This window comes from Octopus bimaculoides, chromosome 24, assembly GCF_046866305.1.
Source record: "Octopus bimaculoides isolate indiv1 chromosome 24, ASM4686630v1, whole genome shotgun sequence".
Lineage (NCBI taxonomy): Eukaryota > Metazoa > Mollusca > Cephalopoda > Octopoda > Octopodidae > Octopus > Octopus bimaculoides.
In genome coordinates, this window is record NC_142951.1 from 19839214 (window position 1) to 19864658 (window position 25445).

General features: G+C 37.7%; 1 protein-coding gene across 16 annotated transcripts in view; it reads left to right on the top strand.

Annotated features, from left to right (window-relative positions):
* The window catches only part of LOC106874415 (uncharacterized), a 232557-nt gene that overhangs the window by 25827 nt on the left and 181285 nt on the right, over positions 1 to 25445 (top strand). For 3 of the 16 annotated variants that reach the window (XM_089341454.1, XM_089341463.1, XM_089341458.1), the window contains exon 2: positions 2289 to 2596. The exons of 2 other annotated variants lie outside the window; for them this stretch is intronic. The gene's annotated coding sequence lies outside the window, so the exon portion shown is untranslated. Of the gene's footprint in view, positions 1 to 2288; positions 2597 to 6820; positions 6996 to 8428; positions 8712 to 25445 lie in introns of those variants that run through there. 11 more of the 16 variants (XM_089341459.1, XM_089341455.1, XM_089341456.1 and 8 more) reach the window with 10 other exon arrangements.

Below are 25445 nucleotides of genomic sequence, written 5' to 3' on the forward strand. Positions count from 1 at the left end.
ACTCAGGTGGTGCTGGTATCATTATCATCTTTATCATTTTATGTTCACTTTCTCTGCTGGCATGGATTGGATGGAATATCAACAAGTCACTTCTTATGAAGAGCTACTGCTCTCATAGACTGGTGTCCTTAGACACGATTTCAAATGTCATTAAACATGGTTTCTATGGCTGGATACCCATCCTATCACCAACCATTTTACAGAGTCTATTGGGTGTATTCTGTCATGGAATCAACATTAGAGTACTTAGTAACCTAAGGCATGTAGACAAAAGAAGGGAACAGGAAAAGGAGCGATAACAGTAGAGAGGCCAGAAATGAGTTGTTGAGAGTAGAAGTGGTAATAGCTCTCTGAACATTTTCTCAACCCATTCTTACCCTGACTACTATACTTTTTGAACAACCACCTCCCCTGCTAATTACATCACCTGGGTAACAGAAGCCATCGATTAATTCTGGTGAACCAGCCAAGCTTTTAAGAGAATTTATTTCTGGTGTGGTCTTGGTATGTAGTGTGTCTGCCACATATGGAGTTTACCTATCTGTGATTCTTTTGTGTCCACAACTTACACTGGGGACAGCATATAAAGTTTATGCCTACAACTTTTCAACATATCAAGCAAAGCTATTTCCTTGAAGATACCAAAGTTCTGTCTTTTTTAATTGTTAGCCACCTTAGATTTTGCTGCTTGCCTTCAAGTTTCTTGATTCTACCTTGAGCTTGCATACCTGGAAATTCTTCTCTAATTCCCTTATAAATTCAGCTGTGAGAACTAGTTCATCAGCATATAAGAGTTTCTATAGACATTCAACTTTAAGCTTCTCTTTGATGGTGTGTAGGAGGACTGTGATGAAAAGTAGATGGCTAAGGACTGAACCTTGATTGATCTTTCCCTTCATGCTAAATTCATCGCCGAACTAATTGCTGACTCTTGTTTTACTTACTGCACCTTGTACATAGTATGTACAGCACTCACATGCCACTTATCGACACCTAGTTTTCTTAGTGACCACCAAATTATTAAACGTGGCACTGTGTCAAAGGCCTTCTCCAAGTAAACAAATGCCAAGTACAGTGGTTTAATCTTAGCCAAGTACTTCACCTGTAGTTGTCTCACTAGGAAGATAACATTTGTGATACTTCTGCTGGGTTCAAACCAAACTACATCTCATCTAGATAAACTCTGTTTTTGATCATTTGTGCTATGACTCTTCCCTCTCTTTGACCTTCATAGCATGGTCCAATGATGCCTCTACAATTTCCTCAGCAGCAGCACTGACCCAGATGTTGGGGTCATATTCCATTGTGAGTCTTCTTTGAGCTGAATGAATTAGTAACCATTTTCCTAAGTGTTCATGCCACTGGAGAAACTATTCCATTTTAGTTTAGCTAGACTGTGCAAGAATTCTATGATTTACCAATTATTCTTGATTTTAGCTCCTTACTATTATATTTGCTATATTATTGTTTTGGGGTGTGGGCATGGCTGTGTGGATAAGAAATCCTCTTCACAACTGCATGGTTTCAGGTTTGATCCCACTGGAGGATACTTTGAGTGAGTGCTTTCTGCCATAGCCTTGGTTTGACCAGATCTTTGTGAGTGAAACTTCACTGACAGTTCTCGGGCAGTAAACTTACTGTTGTTAAGTCTGTTCCTTCTATACTTAAGAGGACAATGTATGATTTGAGGAAAATTTAGCTGTTACTTTCAGTAGGTCCAGCATCTATGTAGAGGCTTCCTCACCAACTTGCCTGTATTTACTGTTGTTACTCCATGTAGTGGTTCCATTTAAATTCACCACCACTTCATTAATATTCTATTGTTAAACTACAATATTCACAGTTATGCAGATAAAATGATCTGATTTTTAAATCTTTTAGTTAATTTCTCCAAATATTCTGACCCCTTGATGAAAAAACATAACCTCACCCTTATATTGTTTGCAAATTGTAGGAATGTATTAACTACAGATAACTTCATTTAACTAATTAGAAAATGTGACCACATGTCTGAACGCTTATTAATTATGCATGCTGTTTTGGAAAGGCCTTGCTGTGAGGCAGGTATAAATATAGAAACAGTGAAAAATTTGGTGGCAATGTGATAAAGCAACTTGTGTGTGTGTGTATACTGTGGATGTTTATTCTACTTGAATTTATTGGTATCTGATTGTTGGATATAGTTCATCAAATTCATTTAACACTGAGTGCTTTAAAGATTTCTGCCTGAATTTATTAATCCCTTTTACTTCTTATATATAATTCTTTTATTCTTTTACTTGTTTCAGTCAATTGACTGCAGCCATGCTGGAGCACCCTTTCATTATCAAAACTTTAAATAAGGTGGCAAGATGACAGAATCATTGGTACATTAGAGAAAATGCTTAGCAGTGTTCCATCTGGCTCTACATTTTGAGTTCAACTTTTTGGTGTTGATGAAATAAGTACCAAGGTCAACTTTGCCTTTCATCCTTTCAGGGTCAATGAAATAAGTACCAGTTGAACTCTGAGGTTGACATAATCAATTTAATCCTGCCCTCGAAATTGCTGGCCTAGGGCCAAAATTGGAAACCAATATGTGTATGAATATTGATATGTAAGTTACATGTTATATACCTATGTTTGTATCTTTTATTGTCTGTGTATACATATTTCTGCTGTATTTTGTTTTTCGTACAACTCTAATTCACCTGACTCATGACCTACTGGGTGAAGCTGGTTGTATAATTAAAACTTGCTTAGAAGGGAGATTTTCAAATCGGCATGGTACATATTCATTGATAGGGAATTTAGAATATTCAGTTTCAATAGTTTAGTATAATCATCGCAAGTGGCTGGCTTTCTGTTTTATCTCCTTCCTTCTACCATCCAAGTGATCAACACTTGAGCAATCAAGCAAACAACAAATATAATGAAAACTGCGGCACCTAAGTTTTTGATGGCCATGTTTGTGGCGTATGACCAGGAGATCTTTTTTGGTAACTACCCAAGCTAGACAGTAAAACCTCTGCGAATATGCAGTAAGGCCTAAGAAGCTACTAGGAACTTCTGTGTCATTTGACCTGCTAGAAATAGTGGGCAAGTCTCCCTCAAATCACACCCAACCATTTTGGATACTTAGGCTTAGGCATGAATGTGTTGTTAAGGAAGATTGTTATCCAAGCCAATGGTTTCAGATTCAGTCGTACAGCATGGTGCCTTGGGCAAGTGTCTTTTACTATAGCCCCAGGCTGACTGAAACCTTGTGGAGGGCATAGCTCATTATCATTTAGTATCTGTTTTCCATGCTGGTATGGGCTAGACAGTGTAACTGAAACTGGTAAGCTGTAGGGCTATACCATGTTCCAGTCTGATTTGGTATGGTTTCTATGGCTGGATGCCCTTCCTAATGCCAACCACTCCAAGAGTGTAATGAGTGCTTTTTATGTGCTACTGGCACAGGTACCAGTTACATGACACCAGACACGACTATAATTTCACTTGGCTTGATGGGTCTTCTGAAGCACAGCATATCACCAAACGTCTCGGTCATTTGTCATTAGACAGAAAAACAAAAACCACTGCTTGATCCAGGACTCTCTGATATATACCAAATGTGTGCGTGTGTGTGTGTGTGTATCATCATCATTTAACATCCATGTCCAGTGCTATTTTCTGATGTGGCTCCACATTTACTTTGTATGATATTCTTGATAGACCTTATCCACTGATCAATTTTGAATATTGGGAATATCATCTCTGAAAAAATATAATAGCTTTTTGAAAATTATTCTTTGCATTCTTTTCTCAGTTGCTTTTTTCACACACACACAATCATCATCATCATCCAATATCTGTCTTCCATGCTGGCATGGTTGGGATGGACAGTTTAACCAGAGCTGGTAAACCAGAGGACTGTACCAAACTCCACTGTCTGTTTTGGCATGGTTTTTACAGCTGAATTCCCTTCCTAACACCAACCACTTTACAGAGTGGACTGGATGCTCTACACACACACACACTTTTTCTTAAGCCCTTCACTCATTATGAAGCAAAGGCCATCAACAACTATTTTCCCCACTGCTCTTGACACTGAGCTGTCTTTTCTGTTTCTCTCCAGTTGGATCTTTACTTTTTCAACTCTGCCTCACTATCTTGCCTTTAGCTGTTTTTAGGATGTCCTCTTTTCTGCTTCCCTTGTGTGTTCAAGGTCTCCTTAGGAAGGGCCTTCTTCTCCTGGGTCTTGTTGGTTTTGAATTGTCATCGATGCCTCTGTAACACTTGGTTTCTTTCTAGGTAGGGATGATGGCTCTATGCAAACCTATTTTTACCTCTGGGAAGATGGGGTCCATATAAGTTTGGCCTTTGACCTGTCCAGCATGGTAAGCCCTATCAGAAGCTTGTGCTCTGCTGACATAGCTTTCAGTATCATTGAGGCATATAAGCCACCACACCACAAGGACTAGACTTTGATATTTTATTTTTCTCTCTCTCTCTCAAAAAGAGAATTTGAAGATTTCATGGTAAATTGCCAACTTTTTCTTCATTGTGCAGGTGTGGCTGTGTGGTAAGAAGCTTGCTTCCCAACCACATGGTTCCAAATTCAGCCCCATTGTGTGACACCTTGGGCAAGTTTCTTCTCCTATAGCCTCAGTGAATGGATTTGGTTGGAAACTGAAAGAAGCCCGTAATATAAGTGTGTGTCTTTGTGTCTATATTTGTTCTTAACCACCACTTGACAACTGGTGCTGGTGTGTTTATGTCCCCATAACTTAGCAGTTTGGCAAAAAAAGACTGATACAATATAAGTACCAGGGTTAAAAAAATAAATTAAGTAATGAGGTCAATTCATTCAACTAAAAATTCTTCAAGGCGGTGAAACAAGTAAAAGATTGAAAATTTTGCTGGGCAGAAGTCCTTGGCAGGCCGTTTTTCTACTAACAAAAAATCCATCCTTGTGTTTAACAGAATTCTTACTGTTTCGGACAATGTGCATGTTTATGTTGTTGCAGCCGGGTTTTAGGTTTTAATGATAGCAGTCATATAATGTACTTTTTCATGTGTTTCACATTATGCAAAACATATAACTTAGTGTGCAAAATGAGTTGTGTGTGTACACACACACACAGATAGATAGATAGATAGATAGACAGACAGATAGATAGATAGACAGACAGATAGATAGATAGAGGAGACATTCGTTTTTTTATGGTGAAAAATGATAGAACAGTAAGACGAATTTTGCTTCTGTTATTATTATTTTAAAACTTTTTATGTCCAGAAAAGATTGTTGAGTATCCAGTGTGAAAGTAAACATTATAAAGTATCTCCTTGGTTGACTGTTAGGTTTTAGGATCTGACAGTTTGAATGAAAGTTAGTCATTTAGTAGTAAGAAATTCTAGGGAGAGCTGAACTGTTGAAGGTCTTCAGAGAAGAATCCCACCATTTATACAAGTGTGCCAGCCCTTAGCTCACTGGTTGACTCTGGCTTTGGGGTCTGGCAGTTTAAATGAAAATCAGTCATTTGGTAGTAAGAAGCTCTAGGGAGAACTGAACAGCAGATCTTCAGACAAGAAGTCCACCTCTTATGCAAGTGTTTGGATCCTTGAGTCCTTGTTGGTTGAGTATTAGGTTTTGGGATCTGACATTTTAATTGAAAGTCACTCATTTGACGTGGAAGCGCATGGCTCAGTGGTTAGAGCATCAGGCTCACAATCATTAGGTAGTGAGTTTGATTCCCAGACCTGGCTGTGTGTTGTGTTCTTGAGCAAGACACTTCATTTCACATTGCTCCAGTTCACTCAGCTGTAGAAATGAGTTGCGATGTCGCTGGTGCCAAGCTGCATCAGCCTTTGTCTTGGATAATATCGGTGACAGGGAAGAGGGGAGGTTGGAATACATGAGTGACTGCTGGTCTTCCACTAACAACCTCGCCTAGACTTGTGCCTTAGAGGGGAACTTTCTAGGTGCAATCCCATGGTCATTCATGACCGAAGGGGGTCTTTACGCTCTTTACTCATTTGGCAATAAGAAACTCTTGGGAGAGCTGAATGCCAGAAGGTCTTCAGAGAAGTTCACCTGTTATGTAAGTGTTTGAGCCCTTGAAGCTAAGTGCTTCCCTAGTTGACTTTTAGGTTTGGGGATCTGGCAGTTTAAGTGAATGTCAATAATTTCATTTTAATAACCCTTGATTAACCCCAGGCCAGCTCTATTACAGTAAACACTTATAATCAAAAAATTATTTCCACCTTATCCAATTTACATAACATGGCAGGCAATAGTTTGAGGGAAATTTGACTGCTATTTCTAACGGGTCAAACGTCCACGTAGAGGTTTCCTCGTCGGAGTTGCTAAAATATGCAGTTACATAATAGACTGATTACTCAATGTTTGAAGAATGTGACTGGACGTATGCTGTCTTACGGCTTTAGAATATTAAAATTAAAGTATTATTGTGGCTGTGTGGTAAGAAGTTTGCTTCCCAATAACGTGGTTTCAGGTTCAGTCCCACTGCATGGCACTTTGGGCAAGTACCTTCGAGTATAACCTTGAGCCAACCAAAGCCTTGTGAGTAGATTTTTTCCTCAGAAGCTACAAGTCCGTCAAATATGTGTATATAGGTATGTCTGTGTTTGTCCCCACCCAACGCTTGGCAACCGGTATCTGTCTGTTCGCGTGCCCGTAACAAAAAGAGACCGATAGGATAAGTACCAGGTTTGGAAAGAAATAAATACTGGTATTGATTTGTTCGAGTAAAACCCTTGCAAAGCTATGTCCCAGCATGGCCGCAGACCAACGACTGAAACAACTGAAAGATAAAAATAGGCTTAGATTTACTTCAGTCCATAAAGTGTAATTGCATTCCAGAGTTGTTTCCCTTCGCCTTATTTGCCCCCAACTCAAGTTTGACCTGTGTGATTTGCATATATTAATCACGCAACTTATCAATGTTTCACCGTTCGCAGTAGTGGTTTCAACTGTATTAAATGACGTGTACTAAACAAGTTATGTGTTGGTAAGTTTTCTCTTCTTTTTCTTCCCAACCTTTTTCTGCTCGTATGTGCCGTTGTCCACCTTATTAGTTTAGCTAAACATTTACTGGACTTGTTAACACCACCACTTGTCACGCCAACCCCCTTGCTTTCTTTCTCTCCTTCACCAAATTCCTGTCGGTTGGATGATCAAATGCAAAGTTGTTATAGACGCGGTCGTAATATGGTGGGGCTTGGCTATCGAAATCGGTCAATTTTATGTGCAGACAATATTTTCGTGTTGTGTTTGCGTGTATATACATGTATGTATATACTTATGTACATATTAGCGGTCATTGGCTACCGCTACCTACTCATCACCTTGTGTGTAAAACATGTTTTATCGGTGTTCAAACATAAACGTGGTGAGCCAAAGCCTGGGCGGGTGCTTATTCGGTGCCAGGTGTATCTCTCTCGCATCTCTATAACTGAACTGTGCATCAGTGAACGGCAAAGAGAGAAACAGATAGTGTAGAAGCGATGACATGTCGGTCACTTCGTTAAGTGCTGTTGCCGCTACTGCAGGTAGTGGAGGGCATGTTGTGGGTGTTTTGAGCCAGTTGCTGTGTGTCGTGCAGCAGTGTGGGAATGGTCCTTTTAAAATTCCAGCTGATTACATTCGGGAATTTTTCATTTACTTATTATCTATTTGTAGTTGTATGTATATATGGAGGGCATGTGTACACACGTCACTTAACCTGCAGTTCGTTTTAACGTCACTACCTCCGACTATAGTTTTTTTTCCCCCTGCTATTCAATCAATAACTTAATCTTTAATATTTACACAGCAGATTAACAGAAAGATATATTTGTACTACAGGAAAGTATTTTATCTCATCATCAAGTGTTTTGTTTTTGAATGTCCTCTTGCAGGATTTAGTTAACATGTTCACTTTTAGCTTATATAATATAGGGGACGAAAGAGAGAAAACAAGCAAAAAAAAAACAAAAAAAAAAAACACGTGCGTGTAGTCTTGGAACGATTGTCCCGTCCTGTTTTTCGGGTGTTCGAATAAATCTTTTTTTTTTCGTCCATTACGGTGTTCCTTAATTGATTTCCCGCTCGTTACTATTTTCGACTTCTTTTTGTCCTCAAGATTAGTATTTATTGCGATTCTATAAATTACAGCTACTAATGAAAACGGCCGTCTCTTATAGCTCCTCGCTTTTAACCTTTCGGTTTCACTGTTCCTCCGTTTGTTCAACTCTTTCATCTTTCCTCTCTCTCGTTCCGTTCTCTTAGTTTAATTTTCCCCTCTAATCGGCTCTTTCACCTTCTCTTCATCTCTAATTCTTTTTTCCTCTCCTCATACTCTCTCTCAAATTTTCACTTTCTCTTCCTTTCTTTCTCTGTCTCGTCTTCTCTTCCCCTTCTGCTCTAAGTTTATTTACTATCTGTTTCTCTCTCTCCCCCCTTATTCGTTCGTCTGTCTTTCAATCTCGTTGCCCCTCGTCTCCCGTCGCTCACAATCCCTATCTAATTTATCAAAACGCCAATTACTAGTAAAAGATATCATTACTGCTACTATTCGCTCGTACAACTAATACTTACTAGAAGTATTAGTAGCAGCAGTAGTAGTCATCGTCGTTGTCGTAACTGGCACTTTCCATCGTTTTAGCCTACAAGGCTATTACTGTTTAACTTTCTGGATCTTACCAAAAATCTCTAATCATGTTTCTACCAGTTCCTCCTGTTTCATGTAAGATCATTTTCCCTATTATCCTTGGCTGCAATATTCCTTTTTACATCTGAACTCTCGTTCGGTCTGGGAAGCCTTTGATTTAAATTTCTCTGTTTCCTCCTTTCTCCCCGTTTGTCTTAATTTTATTGTTACATCCACTTACAATTAAGTGCCCTTTTGAAATTGCAATACCCATTTCACCGGTTATATACCAGGGGTTTACGTTGTCGCAACCGGGTTTTAGGTTTTAATAATAGCAGTCATATAATGTACTGTGTGGTGCGTTTCACATTATGCAAAACATATAGCTTAGTGCGCCAGTTGAGTTTGTGTGTGTGTGTTTACTCACATAGATAGATAGATAGATAGAGGAGACATTGGTTTTTTTTTTCTTTTCATGGTGAAAAGTAATAGAACAGTAAGACACGACATCTGTGTATGTGTGGATTACGCGAGTTTCTGTTCTCTGTGTTTCTTACGACTGGACGTTTCGGAGATATCGAACCCAATGTTTTTTCCTGTTACTTTTTTCTTTCGTAAACATACTCGTTACATATTGCTCTATCTTACAAAGTGCCTGATTATTTTCTCACTTTTGTTTCAATCAATATCTGGAATAAATTCTAGATCACGTACGTAAATGTATTTACGTGTAAGATAAAGTAAAAAAAAAATCAGTCGGGTTACATAAAAAAAGCAACCAAAAACCTAACCTTGTTTCTTTCTAGAAGGAAAAGTCACCCTTAAATACAACATCGAAGGACGATTTCATCGTTGTTTTTTGTTTTCATAAATTGTTATATCTTTTTAGGCCGATTCTGGCATGGAAACTTTTTGTCTTCTTTTCTCTCTTATAATATTTTTTTCTCTCACGATGTCTGTTGTTTTTTATTTTAGTATTTTAATTTGAAGTGTTGCAATGTCGCAAATATGCTGATTCATTAAGCACGTGTTCCGTTGATTGGTATTTTTAACGAATTCAAAGTGAACTTAGAGTAGTAATTATGTATGTGTTAATACACAAGATGTTGTACATGTGTATAACGCATATACACAGTATGTATATATATAACATTTTATTAAGACTTGTGGCATTGTAAGGTTTGTATGAATGCATGTGTGAATCCGTGCTTAACGGCGTGTCCTCTAATTTGTGCCGGCATATGATAACTATATGAACTACGATAAAACCCTAATTAATGTGTGTGTGAATATTCTATGCGGCTTGTAAATTTAAATAGAGAAATAAATAAAATTATTATTATCATTACAAAGTTCTTGGTATAATTTAAACTAAAAAAAACCTCGTTAAAACAAAATAAGCATTTAATGTCCAATTTATTTAATATGAAATTTTAGAGAAATAATTGCCCCACGATGAAACTACATATTATTATACGGCCCTTGTGGCCAGTAAAGTAACGATTATTATTATTGCTGTTGTAAGTGTCTAAACTGTGCTACGGCACACATCTCCAGTTGACCTTTCTCAGTTCTCGGCAATTTCGTTTTTTTTTTTGTCCTCTATTTCACCTGTGATATTTCATTTCGCATTCATTTAATTTATATAAAAAAGACACGGAGCGGCTTCAATATATATATATATATATATATATATATATACAATAGTAAATATATACATATTTATTACTAAACTTGACTTTCAGAAAGAGAAAAAAAAACCCTTCGTACTTATAGATTAATCTTGATGTTTGATTCGATCACTCGATTAATATTTCAAATTAAAAAGCCGATTTCTTTCCTTAGTTTATGGTTAGTCAAATAAAGAAACGGTTATGTTTAAGTGTTCTTGTTTCTTGATTGTTGTGGAGAACTTTTCCTTATTCTACAATATACTTAATTTAATTATTCGATCGATACTATCAGATAACTGATGGAAAACAGTCACGGGAAGAAGGAGTCACAAGTTTAGCCAACGAAAAAAAGAATAGTTTCTTTTCGTTTAAAATACTACAATTAACAGTATAATTAATTAAACAAATATTTTAAGTAGCTTAAGTGACAATACATGGCTTATTATACAATGACAGCATAATATATCTGCAAGACACGTATATGAAGAAAAAAAACATTACGTTTTATTTAGTATCTTAGAAAATTGAAGAAAAAAAGAAAACAAATTAAATCGGTTTTCCTGTTTTTTTTTTTTCTCCAGGAAACCCTGCTCCGATGAAGAGTACTGGCTGAAATATTAGATTTTTTTCCCCCTCTTTTTCTCGTGACAAACCAATTTATTCTACATTTGAAGTACTTATGCTTTAGTTTAACCAATATCAGTTCGTACAAGATATCAGAAAGCGGCTAACAAATTCTAATGCTATCCCAACGATACTTTTTACATCTTTCTAACCATTTTCTCCGATGTAGCAAAATGGTTAAACATATTCTTTTTTAAATATCGCGAGGAAAGAAAAATGTCCCATCCGTGTCGATCTGCAAGCTGTTTCATATTTTTGAAAGAGAAAAAGAAAAAAAGATGCACACACGCCCCAAGGTTGCCAATTAACAAGTCGTTAGGGCGTCGGATAGATTGCTTTGCGGTAATTGTTTCTGCTCTCTAGACTCTGAGTTCAAATCTTGCCGAGGTTAATTTTGCTTTTCATCCTTTCAGTTTCGATTCTTCTTTCTTTAACTCCTTTTTTTTTCCAACTGTTTTTTCCTCTCTTTTTGGAAGAAACCGATTGTGAGGGTTGGACTCCGCCCGGCCTAAAATGCCCAAAACACCCTGTGTGTATTGACGACGTCCCTACGATTTCCATTAAAGCGTTAAGGGGCCCATGGCATGTGTATTTGTGTGTTGATAACGTAAATGTTACACCTAGGACCAATCTCAATAATGGTTATTTCCCTTAGGTCATACATAGTTTAACCTATACTGCTAAATTCGTTAGAACGTCGAACAAAATGGCTTGTGGTACACCTTCCGGTGTTGTAACTTCTGAGTTCAGATGCCGTTGAGGTTAACTTTGTCTGGGGTCGATAAAATCAAGTATTGTGGATTGATTTAATGAACTGTGACTCTCTGTTCTCCTATTCTCCACCCACCTGCATATTTCAGGCCTTGTATGTTATTTTCATTTATCTTAAGTCTTCCAACTCTTAGCACAGAGCAACAGATGGTGTCTCTCATACACAGTAGTAAAATTAAGCATGTAGGAATCGATATTGTTTTTTTAGCCCCAGGTCAACCTCGACTGTTCGACTCTATGACTGAAGGTATTTCACCTGTGATCATTCCAACCTTTTGGTGGAAGTAGGGGAGTGAGTGTATCTTGGATTACATTACCCAATGTGTCCTTCCTCTTTGTTAGATGGTAAGGTGCGATTTGAGGGAGATTTGATTGCTATTTCTTAGCAGGTCAACTGACCTCCCATAACTTGGAGCACCTACTTAATATAGCATTGGATTATTTAGTAGATAATCTTGCATAAATTAAATGCTGTGTTTTTTGTTTTACTTCATTATTATTATTTTTTTTTTTGCATGGAAAACAGACGTTAAACAATGAGGATGGAAGTGATGGTGTGACTTCATCTCCCTAACTTCATTGTTTGGCTTAACATTCAAAGGCTTAGATGTTCTTTAAGTCGTTGCAATATTCACAGATGATTGGGGTTTGTGAGATAAAAATGATGTGAGTAGAAATTAAGTAAATAAATTAGCTTTAGTGAGTAATATAAAAGTACTACTGACCTCTATCGTAACTGATTATGCTGGAAGATTTTAATTTAAATGTAAACAGTTTATAAGTTGACAGATTTTGTATCAATGAACCAGAAATTTCCACTGGGTTGTTATCAAGGGTTAACTAATATTGCATTATAAACTTGGTTCCGTTCTAGTTAATCATTATCATCATTTAATGTCCATGTTCCATGCTGGCATGGGTTGGATGGTTTGACAGATCCTACGAGTGCAAAGATTGCATTGTGATCCAATATTTGTTTTAGCATAATTTCTACAGCTGGATGCTCTTCCCAACATGAGTACTGCCCACAGCTTTCATGCTCTCACCATGATGCCCTCCTACTTAACCGGTCATCAGAAAGTTGCCTCGCCAGTGAGTGCACAACACCTCACAGAAGCCTCTCCATCCTATTAGCATGATCCAGAGATAAGTGTAGACAAACTAGCCAGTGCCAATATGGGTTGCAGGCTCAGGAATGTAGGATCTCAAGCACAAGCAAAAGATCCCCAAAATATTCAGTGCTATTCCCTGCATATCTGGTGTCAGTGACCTTCTCCTAGAGATATGCTTTAGCAAAAGCTGAGGGTTGCCTCCCTCCCAGTGGTCTTCCAGCAGGCCAGAATTGCTAGATAGGCATTGAACCTACTTTAGGTTCATCTGTTCTTTTGACACATCTTATTTTTTGTCCTGTTGGGTTTCTGGTAACCCTCTTCACCAGGCAAACCTAGTAGAGGCACCAGATTAGTTGCTAACAACCCTACCATGCAATGGGTTGAACTAGATTCCATGTTACAGTAGCACTCATGAGAGACCTCACAAGTGACTTGACCTGACATACACACACACATACATATATATATATATATATATATGTATATAAAATGCTTCTCTGAAAATTGTGATCTACAAGTAGTGACACCATCTCTTTTGCCTTCAGAAAGGCTTTGCACCTTTTAAAGATATGAGAAATAGATCCCTTGCTTGAAAAACAGGTAAGGGTTCAGTAACAGGAAGGGCATCTGGTTTTAAAGCAGCGTCTCACTATATTGCTAGCATAGGAAAATGTACATAAGATTGAGGAAAAGTGTGTACAGCAGTATGTGAACAACATTTTGTCTAGAGTTAAACCCTTCAGGATTCAGGTTATTCTATAAAATTTAACACTTATTTATTCACATTGTTTTGAATTAAATCATGAATTGTCTTGTAGCATCGAAATTTTGACGTGATTGTTTATTTTTTAATGACATTATAGGATAGGTGTGAGAGGCTGGATCTGGCCCATTTGAACATAAAACATAGAGCATATTTTGGGTGGACAAGGCCGTTTTTTTTTTTCTCTCTCTCTATGGTTTGATGCCCTTCCTGTTGCTAACCAAGGCAATATTTCCCTATGGCCAGACATGTTTTTCTATGGAAGACTGGAAGTAAACAGGGTTGCTTGTATGACAGTGATGCTCATTATCCACCACATGATGTTAGGACAGGAGTACACAGACACACATATATTATACAATAAGGTTCTTTCATTCTCTGTCTGCCAAATCAACTCACAAGACTTCGGTTGGCTTACAGCTGTAGTAGAAGACACACACATATATATATATATATATATATATATATATATATATATATATGTATATGATGGGCCTCTTTCAGTTTCCATCTGCCATTTTCATTCACAAGGGTTTGGTTGGTCTGTGGCTATAATTGAAGATACTTGTTCAAGGCACCATGCAGTGGGACTGAACCCAAGACCACCTGATTGGGAAGCAATCTTCTTAACCACACAAGCTATAGAAAAGCAAAACAAAACACTGCCACAAAATTTGCAGACTCCTCAAATGTATGCAATACTGGTTTCAAATTTTGACACAGGGCCAGCAAGTTCAGGAGGTGGAGTGTAAGTAAATTCTTACCCCCCCCCCCAGTGCTCAACTGGTACTTATTTTATTGACCCCCCCCCCCCACCAAAGGATGAAAGGCAAAGTCAACCTCAGTGGAATTTGAACTCAGAGCATAAGGATGGATGAAATGCTATTAAGCATTTTGATCAGCATGCTAACGATTCAGCCAACTTGTTGCCCTAAGTGTATGTAATATTGAGATGTGTTAATGCATACCTCATGAGCCATCTTGTCTATTTGCACCATACTTCTGATATGTGCAGCACAGTTAATAACATGGTAGTCTATTTTTCTCATCACCACAAACCTATAAACCATACCCTCTTTAAACACATTATATTTAACCTTTTGTTTGCAGTTAAATTTTGTTTGTGCTCCGGTTGCAGAAACTCTGTGCATGTGAGTGTGTGTGTGTATGTGTCTGTACAGCTTAGGAGTCTGAAACTGTGAAAGTATGCAATAGTCTTTCATGTATTCTATTTGTCAGTAAAATTCCTCCCAAAATCCTGTGATTGCACCTTTTGTATGGAAGACAGTATATTAGTAAACAGATAGTAGGCCAAGCATGTTGCTGCCACTACTGCAGCCACTTATTTAAGAAACATTTTGATCAGAACCCTTCTTCCTCAATTTCTTTCCTGTAAATCTAGCCAACATTGGTTGCATCAGTCTTTGAGAGTCCCCATAAAGACCATTGACACAGTTCCTCCTGCTCTTAATGTCAGCAGCATCATTCAAGAATTTAGTTTCTTCTTTGCTGAACGCTTCCTTTGAAGTGATGGCATTGGTTAGTGTAGATCAATTCATGCATAGAAGAGTTGATGGCATTGACTGCATGGTGATGTTGGTGGAGGATGAGATTGATTTTCTCGAGTCTTTCTTGAGTTGAACTTTGAAAAGATTATTCTCTTAATATCCTTGTTAGTATTGTTACATTTACTGTCTCACCTTCAGTGTTCTGTGAGAGGATTTGAAACCTATACTGCAACCCACATGTGTAAGTGTTCGTCCTGCTCTGATAGCTATATGCAAATGAGTTTTGCCAGATATATGTGTTGTCAGGTAAACTAGGTTATCATTGCATCAATATTGACCTAGCACATGCTTACCTTGACTAGCTGTGATTCTCCTTTATTGATGAAGTCATTTGTACTATTTAGACTGGTTTTGGTTATAAATACAAACAGCTTAATTTTTATAGAATTAGCATCCTGTCCCAGTTGTATGTAATGTCTCTGTCTAGAGAGGACATTGAACTAGCTCAGAGGTCTCAACATTGCAAGTATTTTGTGTTTGAACTGTAGCTTCTAATTCTTTATGCTGCACTCCCACCAAATTATTGACACAAGGTCTGGAGATGTTAGCTTAGTGATATATATATATTGTCTGCCTGACTGTTGACAATGCATGAGTGTATGTATATACATATGGTAAGAAGTTTGCTTTCAAACCACATGATTTTAGGTTCAGTCCCACTGTGTAGTTCCTTGAAGAAGTGTATTTTACTGTAGCCTCAGGCCAATCAAAGCCTTGTGATCAGATTTGGTAGATGGAAATGTGTGTTTCTCTGCACCACTGCTTGACAAGTGGTATTGATTAGTGCAACTGAAACTTTTTGAATCAGTGCCTCAGTATGGCCACAGTCCATATTTGAGGATGTTAACTTTGCCAGTCTTTGTATTTTACTCAGCATAATTGCTGGCAACAGGTACCAGATCTGGAGACATTACCTGCAAAATTCTCCAAACATGACTACATAATTGGTGACGATATATATACCAGATATATTCCACATAACTTCATTCTACCTGTTGCTAAGACACCAGAACTGGAGGTGTTAGCTGTAAAATTTTACATTCATCACTTTTCATAACTGGTGACAATATACATAAAATCCAGTGAAGTTAGCTGTGGTGTTTATTTTTTAATGTTTACTAAAAGTGAACACTTATCTTCTACCTTTTACTTGTTTCAGTTAATAGACTACTATGGCCATTGTGGGGCACTGCTTTGAAGAATTTTTAGTTCAGTGAATCAACCCCAGTATACATTTTTTTCTATCAGTTTCTTTTATCAATCTAAGTTATAGGGGCATAAACATACAAACACCAGTTATCAAGTGGTAGTGGGGAGGGACAGACACAAAAACACATATATACATATATATATTACATATGACAGGCTGCTTTCATTTTTTTGTCTACCAAATCCACTCAAGGCTTTGATAGTATGAGGCTATAGTAGGAGGCACTTGCCCAAGGTACCATGCAGTAGAGCTTTTTGCCACACATCCATGCCTGCATCTATATTTATTTTGAATTTGTAAGCCATGAATTATGGGGTTACATCCTTCATCCAAGAAAGAGGGCTTTACTAGAACTTGCTGCTGGCCCCGATATCAAATAAGGGCTGTGAAGAGTTTGTAATGTTAGCAAGGTTAAGTTGTAGCTTAAAAACTTTTGTGGTGTTTTGTTATTGCAGTGATTCAAGCCTGAATGGGAGTGGCAGAGGCCATGTAGTAGCAGCAGAAAAGACAAGGGAAGGAGGTGGTACACTTGTGGGCCAGAAGCTGTGTAAGTTTGTGAGAGACTTACACAGTGACTACCAATCAGTTTGGTAGCCACATGAAAGATCCTTCATTTACTGGTATCTCAGTGGTATTTACTGGTATATCTTTTATCTTTAATCTTTTACTTGTTTCAGTCATTTGACTGCAGCCATGCATTTTGTTGAATGAATCAACCCTAGTACTTCTTTTTTTTCTTTTGTGGTACTTATTCTATTGGTGTCTTTTGCTGAACTGCTAAGCTACGGAGACACAAACACATCAATACCAGTTGTCAAGCAGCGGTTGGGAGACAGACAAAGACACACACACACACACACACACATATAATGACAGGCTTCTTTCAATTTCCATCTTCCAAATCCACTCTCTAAGGGGTAATGGACATAGAAAATGGATTATTCTGTTGAGATAGAGCACAATGGATTATTCTGTTGAGATAGAGCACAATGGATCTGTGGTTAAGTTTGCTTCAAACAACATGAGTTCAGATTCAGTCCCATTACAGTATTTTCTTTTATAGCCTGATGGTGACCAAAAGCTTTGAGTGGATTTGGTTGAAAAGTGAAAAAAGTCTTTTGTTTTAATATAGTTGTAATGGGAACATCATCATATAAGTGGTGTGTTGTTTGCTTCGAATCTTCTGTGAAAGCATGTCTGGCTATGGGGAAATATTACTTTGCTTGAGAACATGAAGATTGGCAGTGGGAAGGACATCCAGCCATAGAAAGAAAATCTGCCTCAGCAAATTCCATCTGACCCATGCAAAGCATGGAAAAGTGGACAGTGAACTAGAGACTCTCCAATTGTTTCATTTTTGTGCTCTGAGGTTAATGGTTAGCAATGCGGCTCACTGGGCCATGTTGCTGACTTACTTTATCAGTATCAACTGCAGCTTTAAGACCACCTTTGCGCATATTTTATTCTTTTACTTGTTTCAGTTTTTTTTTTTTTACTGTAGCCATGCTGGAGCACCACCTTGAAGGGTTTTAGTTGAACAAATTGACCCCAGGCCTTTATTTTTAAGCTTAGTACTTATCCTATTGGTCTCTTTTGCTGAACTGCTAAGTTATGGAGATGTAAACACACCAACACTGGTTGTCAAGACCCCCACCATCACCACTTGACAACCAGTGTTGGTAGGGATAGACACAGACACAAAGATACACACATAGATCATCATCATTATCATTGTAGGCTTTGGTCGGCCTGAGGCTATAATAAAAGACACTTGCCCAAGGTACCACACAGTGGAACTGAACCCACAACTATGTGGTTGGGGAGCAAGCTTCTTACCAGACAGCCATGCCTGCGCTTGTATGCTAAAATTTTGCAACCTTGTAGCTTCCATCAATTTAACTGAAAACTCTGCGTCTCCTCTTGTGCATTTCTGAGAATAACAAATGAAACCAGGTTATTTCTGGACTCACTTTTAACCTGATGATCAGTCACAGAAGTTGAGAAAATGTTGGATATGTTGTTGTTCTTGTTTAACCCTTTAGCATTTAAACCAGCCATATCAGGCACAAATATTTTATGTTCAAAGTAACCAGATTTAGCTTCTCACACCTACCCTACAATGTCATTGTAAAAATAAACAATCAGATCATTGAAATTCTGTAGCTATGAGACAATGTAAATAAATAAGTATTGCATTTGATTGAGTAATCTGAATGTTAAACCTTATTGAGCAGACCTACAATCATATGTGTTCCACTTGAATCCCTACAACCATCACAAAGAACAGAAAGATACCATTGGATAGCACAGTATTTTTAGATACACTAAGTTGTGTGTGTTTTTAAGAGATATGGCTGCTACTTCAAGTGACTATATAAACCAGTCATGGGCAACGTGCAACCCATGGGACTTTCTGAAAGACACATCTGAACTGAGAGATTACCTTGAATTTTCTTTAGGAGTTTGGTTTGCCTGATGGTGATCCATATCTTGTGCAGCCCACTTCTCAAGAAAGGTTGCCCATGTCTGATATAGAGCAAGGTTTCTCATATTGGATATAAATGTACTCTCAGGGGCACCCATGAGAAAATGCTGGGGTTTACTAGGTTTATTTTATTGACCCTGGATTGATGAAAGCAAGTTAACCACAGCGAGATTTGAACTCTCTAAATCAATAACAAATAATACATAATCATTGTATGTTGTATAGTGTCCAACCATTTCAGATTATGTTTTCCATGAGATGTGCCATCATCACCAGGCATGATGAAGGTGTCTGCTAGCAGAAAATGATTGATATAGGGGTTTATTGATCTGTTTTTAGTGCCAGAAACACAGTTTCTCTGATAGAAAATGTCCTTGGGCTTTCAGTTTGAGACTGTCTAAAGATATGAAACTAACAGGAACTTTGTTATGTATATCAAAGTATCAGTCTATAAATTGTTGTGCATTTTGATCTTTGGCCCAGATTTAATGTTTAGTCATTAGGCTATAGCCATGCTGGGGCACCACCTTGAAGAATTTTTAGTCGAATGAACTAACCCTAGTACTTTTTCTATTGAAAGCCTGGTACTTATTCTATCAGTTTCTTTTACTGAACTATTACGTTACGAGGATGTAAACACATAAAAACTGGTTGTCAAGCAGTGGTGGAGGACAAACTCACACACACACATCAGTTTCTGCCTACAAAATCTATTCCTGAGACTTTGATCAACCTGAGGCTGTAGTGGAAGACACTTGTTGAAGGTGCCATGCAACGGGACCAAGCTCAGGAATATGTGGTTGGGAAGCAAACTTCTTACCACACAGCCACTACTGTGCCTGGTTTTGCTTATTTATATATTTTATTTGTTTGACTCTTTAGCATTGAAGTTACCCTGTCAAACAATGTCTGTTTTTACACATTACTTTGAATTAACCATGAGTTACCTCATAGCATTGAGATTTCAATGATGTGATCATTTGTTTTTAGAATGACATTGTTGGATAGCTGTGAGAAGCCAGATATGGCCAGCTTAAATACTTAAGGATCAAGATGCTTGAGGTGTGGCATAAGCTTTAGATTGAGCTTTCCTTTGTTGCAAATAAAGCCTTTTGTGTCACTTGTTACACCTACATACACATACACATACACACACACACACACGTTACACCTATATATACATACATGCAACATGTGTTGAATATTTTTTTCAGACTTTTGAAAGTTTTGATTATAAAACAGCAACAGTCAATATTTAACAGATTGAAGATTTTTTTTTTTTTTTTTGAGCAATTAAATTTTATTTTATGGGTTAGTCAAGGGGAGGTGTGGCTCTGCTAGTGCCCCACCTAAAGTTTAATCAGTTACACTTATCATCATCATCATACATCTATTGTCCATGCTAGCATAGGTTAGACAGGATCCAGTGAGTTGTTGGATTGCATGGTTTCTATGACTGGATTCCATTCCTAATGCTAACCACTTTACAGCATGTTGTTTTTCTTTTTTTTTTTTTTTTGTTTTACCTTACCAGCAGTAGTGAGTAGGACTATAGTAAAGAAAGAGGCAGCTTTCTATTGGAAGATAAAGGGTTAAAATATAAAATACAGGGCCAGAACAGAACAGATTTCTTGCAGTAGAGTAGCTCTGCAGCTACTCACATTACAGTAGAGAGTATGAGAGGGAGATGTGACAGCTGCTTCTAGCAAACTTGTAATGACACCTTTGCTGGATTGCACAAAAAAGTGTTTTTCTGTGACATTTTTTTTTCTTTAATTTCCCATCTGTTGTCATATAAAGTTTTAAACTATTCATGTATGCGTTAAAGGTAGCCTGCTTTAAACTGAGTCACTGGGTAGGTTGTGTTGCTAACCGACCAATTGATTTCATTCTGCACAGTCTATTTCATATAAGTGTCACTCTTCTGATGGCTTTCCCTTCCAGAAAAAGGTGTATTCACTGCTAGTTTTATTTTATTAAGGACCACAATGTCACTATCTGAGAGTGCTAGCTTCCTAGAGGTCAGTGCTATCCTTCATTCCAATTGAAGAATGATTTTGATTTGACAGCAGGAGTTTAAATGTTCCAAAAGCCAAATTTCGAGAATTGTTTGTCATCTGCAAAAAAAGTTACTCCTTCTTTATATGGGGAGGCAACCAAAGAAACTGAGACAGGCACTTTGATACCCCAGTTTTAGTTGCTCCCAATGCAGAGTGAGCAGAAGAGATTCTAGAAAAGACTGCTCAGACTCTACTGCCAAACAACACTTCTGTCTTTGGTCCAAATGTTTGATGAGCATCACATAATTGCTACCTCTGTGCTGTTTACTGACTTCTGAAGGTTACAGTCCTGTCTTGATTGCTTAAGGGCTTTGCAGGAAGTAAGGAATTTAGTGGATGCCTGTGCATGACTTTAAGTGTGAAGAAGTTGCTGTAGATCAGTAATCACACTGAATTGCTATGAATCCGAGACAACTGGATGTTGTAAACTGTCACAGCTATTGAAAGTATAGAATCCACCTCTCCCTGCTCCACCGGCTTTGAATTTCACTGTACCTCTGGTATTAGCATTCACTCAAGATGCTGCTTTCAGACTTTGGAAGGGCAACAGTGACTTCAATGGCTCTTTCACAGTTTCGCTCTAGAGAGTATTCTGCCCTATGCCCATTCATTGATGTATTTGCACTTTGCAGACACAGAAGTTAAAACGGATTTTGATTTAAACTTAGTATTTGCTGCGTCCAGAAAACCAAAACAAGACAGAATCATGTTGCTGAACAACCTCTTGTCAAAGAGTCTAACTTTTGGAATGGTACCATTGGAAAGGAGTGCAAGAAAAGGTTAAATCAAATGCCAATCTACCCATCACTAAACATTGGGGGTACATGTTAGTCATCACATATTGTTTCAACAATTAAACAAATAGAAAGGTTTCTGGTGGCATCAAGATCAGAGTACTAGTATATTATTGACTACATCAGTATTTGAGCCTGTGGTAACAAGGCTGTTCACTGACATTTTAGTAAACAGACCATCAAAGTGTGAGTAGAAAGGAAAGCTTGTTAGCAAGTAACTGTAACAGTCCACGAACAGACACATGCAACCATGACCAGTTATTGGTAGACAAATAAAAGCACATTTGAGAAACCAGCTGCCATACATAAGAAGTTTCTTAAGCACAACTAATGTCATCTATGGTCCCTGTACAACAGGTTCAATACCAGTTAGATCAAAAGATGATGCCAAACTTATAAAGGAACAAACAGCTGTCAACAACTGATGGAAATAACGTTTCATAGGTCTGCTTAATTGCAACAGAAGTTAATGGATCTCCAGACAACAGCACACTAAGTTGAATGATGAATAATTTTAGCTGCTCTGTCTGATGTTGCAAACACTAAAATATTTTCTGTTCCTTAGAAAAACAAGGCACTTGGGTCCAATAAGATACTGGCTGAGATGTATAAAGTTGGAAATGTATTACTTTTGTTAATCTGGATGTGAGAAGAGGTACTAAGTGCTCTTGGAGATGCAACTATTTTTATCATCACAAGGAGATCTTTTGGGCCATAGCAATTATAGAAGAATCTTGCTTTGTGGCAACTGTTGGAAGAAATTCTAACTATGGTTGCTCAACCAACTCTTCTCTTATCAGAACCTTGCCCGCCTTTATCTTGATCTGCTTTTCAATTTTTCAGAGGCACTTTTGATATTTGAATTTGCCAGTTCCAGGAGTAATACAGTATCAACAAACACTTGTTGGGCATGGGTTTCTTCTGACCTCACCAAGGTATTTAATTCCATGAATCATAAAACTCTGTGAGAAGTGCTAGCCAAACTTTGTTGCCCACAAAAATTCATTGCAATCACACAGCTTCTACATTACCTGGAAACTGAGGTGCATCGTTTCCACAGCAGATTAGTTTGTTGTGTGAACTGGAGTAAGGTAGGAGTACATAATTAGCGCAATGCTGTTTTTCATTTTTGCCTCAGTTGTGCTTACATTCGGCTTGGAAAAACTCCCACCTGACACCCAGATCCTATATTGCACAGATGAACAAGCTAGTCAACTCTGGCAGAACTCTGAATCAGAACAAATGCCACAACTCTGTCAGTATTTGAACTTTAATACACATATAATATTACACACAATTTCTGACGTTTTCGTTGATGCATATCAGAGCTTATGTTTAACTTTTAACATAAAACAAAGGTCTTACATAAAGCAGAAATCCAGTCCAACTTTTCAGGTATGTGAGCAGGCAGCGGAGAATGTCTTGTACTCCCAATATCTGTGATTGGTTGTCACCTGTCACAGAACACATATTAATGGGAGGATTCAACAAGATAAAATGTGCCAGCACAACCTTTGGCTTTCTGAGAAAACAGGTATTTGAGGACCATAAGACCTGAGATAACAAAACTTAGGTAGTTGCTATACCCATAAGACTTGAGATAACAAAACTTAGGCAGTTGCTAAACAAGTTACATGGGACATTTACATAAGTTGGAAATAGAGCATCTGAAGTGTCTGGGAGAAATTATATACATCCAGTGGAGGGAGGAATGTTTATTGATAGAGAATGCCATTCTGTTTAAACAGGCCAGTATCTCTTGTATTGAACCATGATTTTGCTCTCATCTGAATAAAGAAAAGCACACTGAAGGGGGACCAAAGACGCAATTTGAATGAGTGGCAAATAATCAATGTGAGTGCATGATTTGGCAAAATTACTTGAGACTTGGATTAGAATTCCTCTCTGTTTATCCCTACTCTCTGCATTCTAAGTTCAAATTATACCAAGATCAACTGTGCCTTCATCCTTTCAGGGTTGATAAAATAAAGTTGCATAGAAGGTTGGTAGAATTGTAAGAGTATGTTCACGGATAACTTGTTTCAGCTACTCTTTGCATTGTGCTTTCAAACTCTGCTGTGGTTTTACTTGGATGATGGAGATTAATCCTGCATCCTGTTTAACACCATCATCTCACCTTTGGGTGTCTTTAGCAGATTTTACTCTGTTGTGAACTTTTTGGCTAGGTGTCCAGTTTGAGGGTACTTTCTCTTCCTTCTACCAGTTTTGCAGATCCTGAAATGGGTCAGGGACATTGCCTTCTCTCTTGACTAATAGAGACACTGACGGAAAGACGGGTCTTAATAGAGTTCATGTAGAAACTGAATCCCATTGACAAATGTGAGTACAGAAACTAGTGCAAATCAACCAATAGACTTCCTTTTCTACAAAAGCACTTACCAATCCCACTTTGGCCTAATTAGTCAATGGTAGGTCTACAGGGCATATCTACACATGTGTTCCTCTACCAACTTTGTTTCCTCATAACTTTCAGAAACATGAATATTTTTAAATGAAATTTTCTACAAATACCTTTCAGATGGTGTAGTTTATTATTATATTGGAATTAAATGTGGAGAAAAAAAAAAAAGAAGTGCACATACATATGCACTAGCACACATAACAATATATTTCGAAATTTCAAGTTAGATTTTGTTTGTGCATGTATACTCATGTATGTATGTTTGCACGCCAACATTTTTTTTTTTTTGCCATATTAAATTCTGATATAATCATAATCTACACCATCTGAAAGGTTACAAATGTCATCAAAAAATACCCTTTTTTTCTGGAAGTTATGAGGAAACAGCTGCTTCATGTGAATTTTCCAAAACTCCTTTCTCCCTCCACCATCAGAAAATTTTTTTCACATTAAATCCTGATATAATCGGAATCTACACTGTCTGAAAAGTATACGTAGAAAGTTTTATTAAAACGACTTTTTTTTTTTTTTAAATTATGGGGAAACAAAGTCGATGTGACTCACATGTGTAGGTATGCCGTCTCCAGAAGTTAAATCTAGTGAACAATCTCGATCCCAAGAAATTGTTGATGATCTTATTATAGTCGTTATTTTTAATTTTATGATATATTTCTTTGTTTACTTTAAAAAAATTAATTTATACTGAAATTATTGTTTTAATTTGTTGGAGAAAATGTTTTTTCGTTTGATGTTTAATTTGTACGAAATAGAAATGTACTCGATATTAACTGAACTGCGAATTATTCCAAGGGAGTTAACTCTATTCCGAATAATGGGGAGTTATGATCCTTTGTCTTTTCAGAAACGAGCACTACGCTCATTGTTCATTGTTCCTTCTTCGTGTCTTTTCTCTCCCCCTCCCCCCATGTTTATATACATACACACTCACAAACACTCTCAAAAGATACACACACACTCTCTCTCTCTACACACACACACACTCTCTCTCTACACACACACACACTCTCTCTCTACACACACACACACAAACACACTCGCATCCACACCGTGCTCTCTATTTCATCTTAGACTTTCTGGACTTCTTTCATACCCCAGCTGCTTCCTCTTTGAACCCCCACCCCTTACACTCCTCTTATGTATACAATTGTCCTCCTCATTTAGTGTCCGTTTTCTATGCTGGCATGGGTAAGTCGTTTTAACTGGAGCTGGTAAGCCAGGCTCCAGTCTGTTTTGGCTTGATTTCTACAGCTTATGCCTTTCCTAATGCCAACCACTTCACAGAATGAACTAGGAGCCTCTCACGTGCCACCAGCACGAGTGCCCTTTC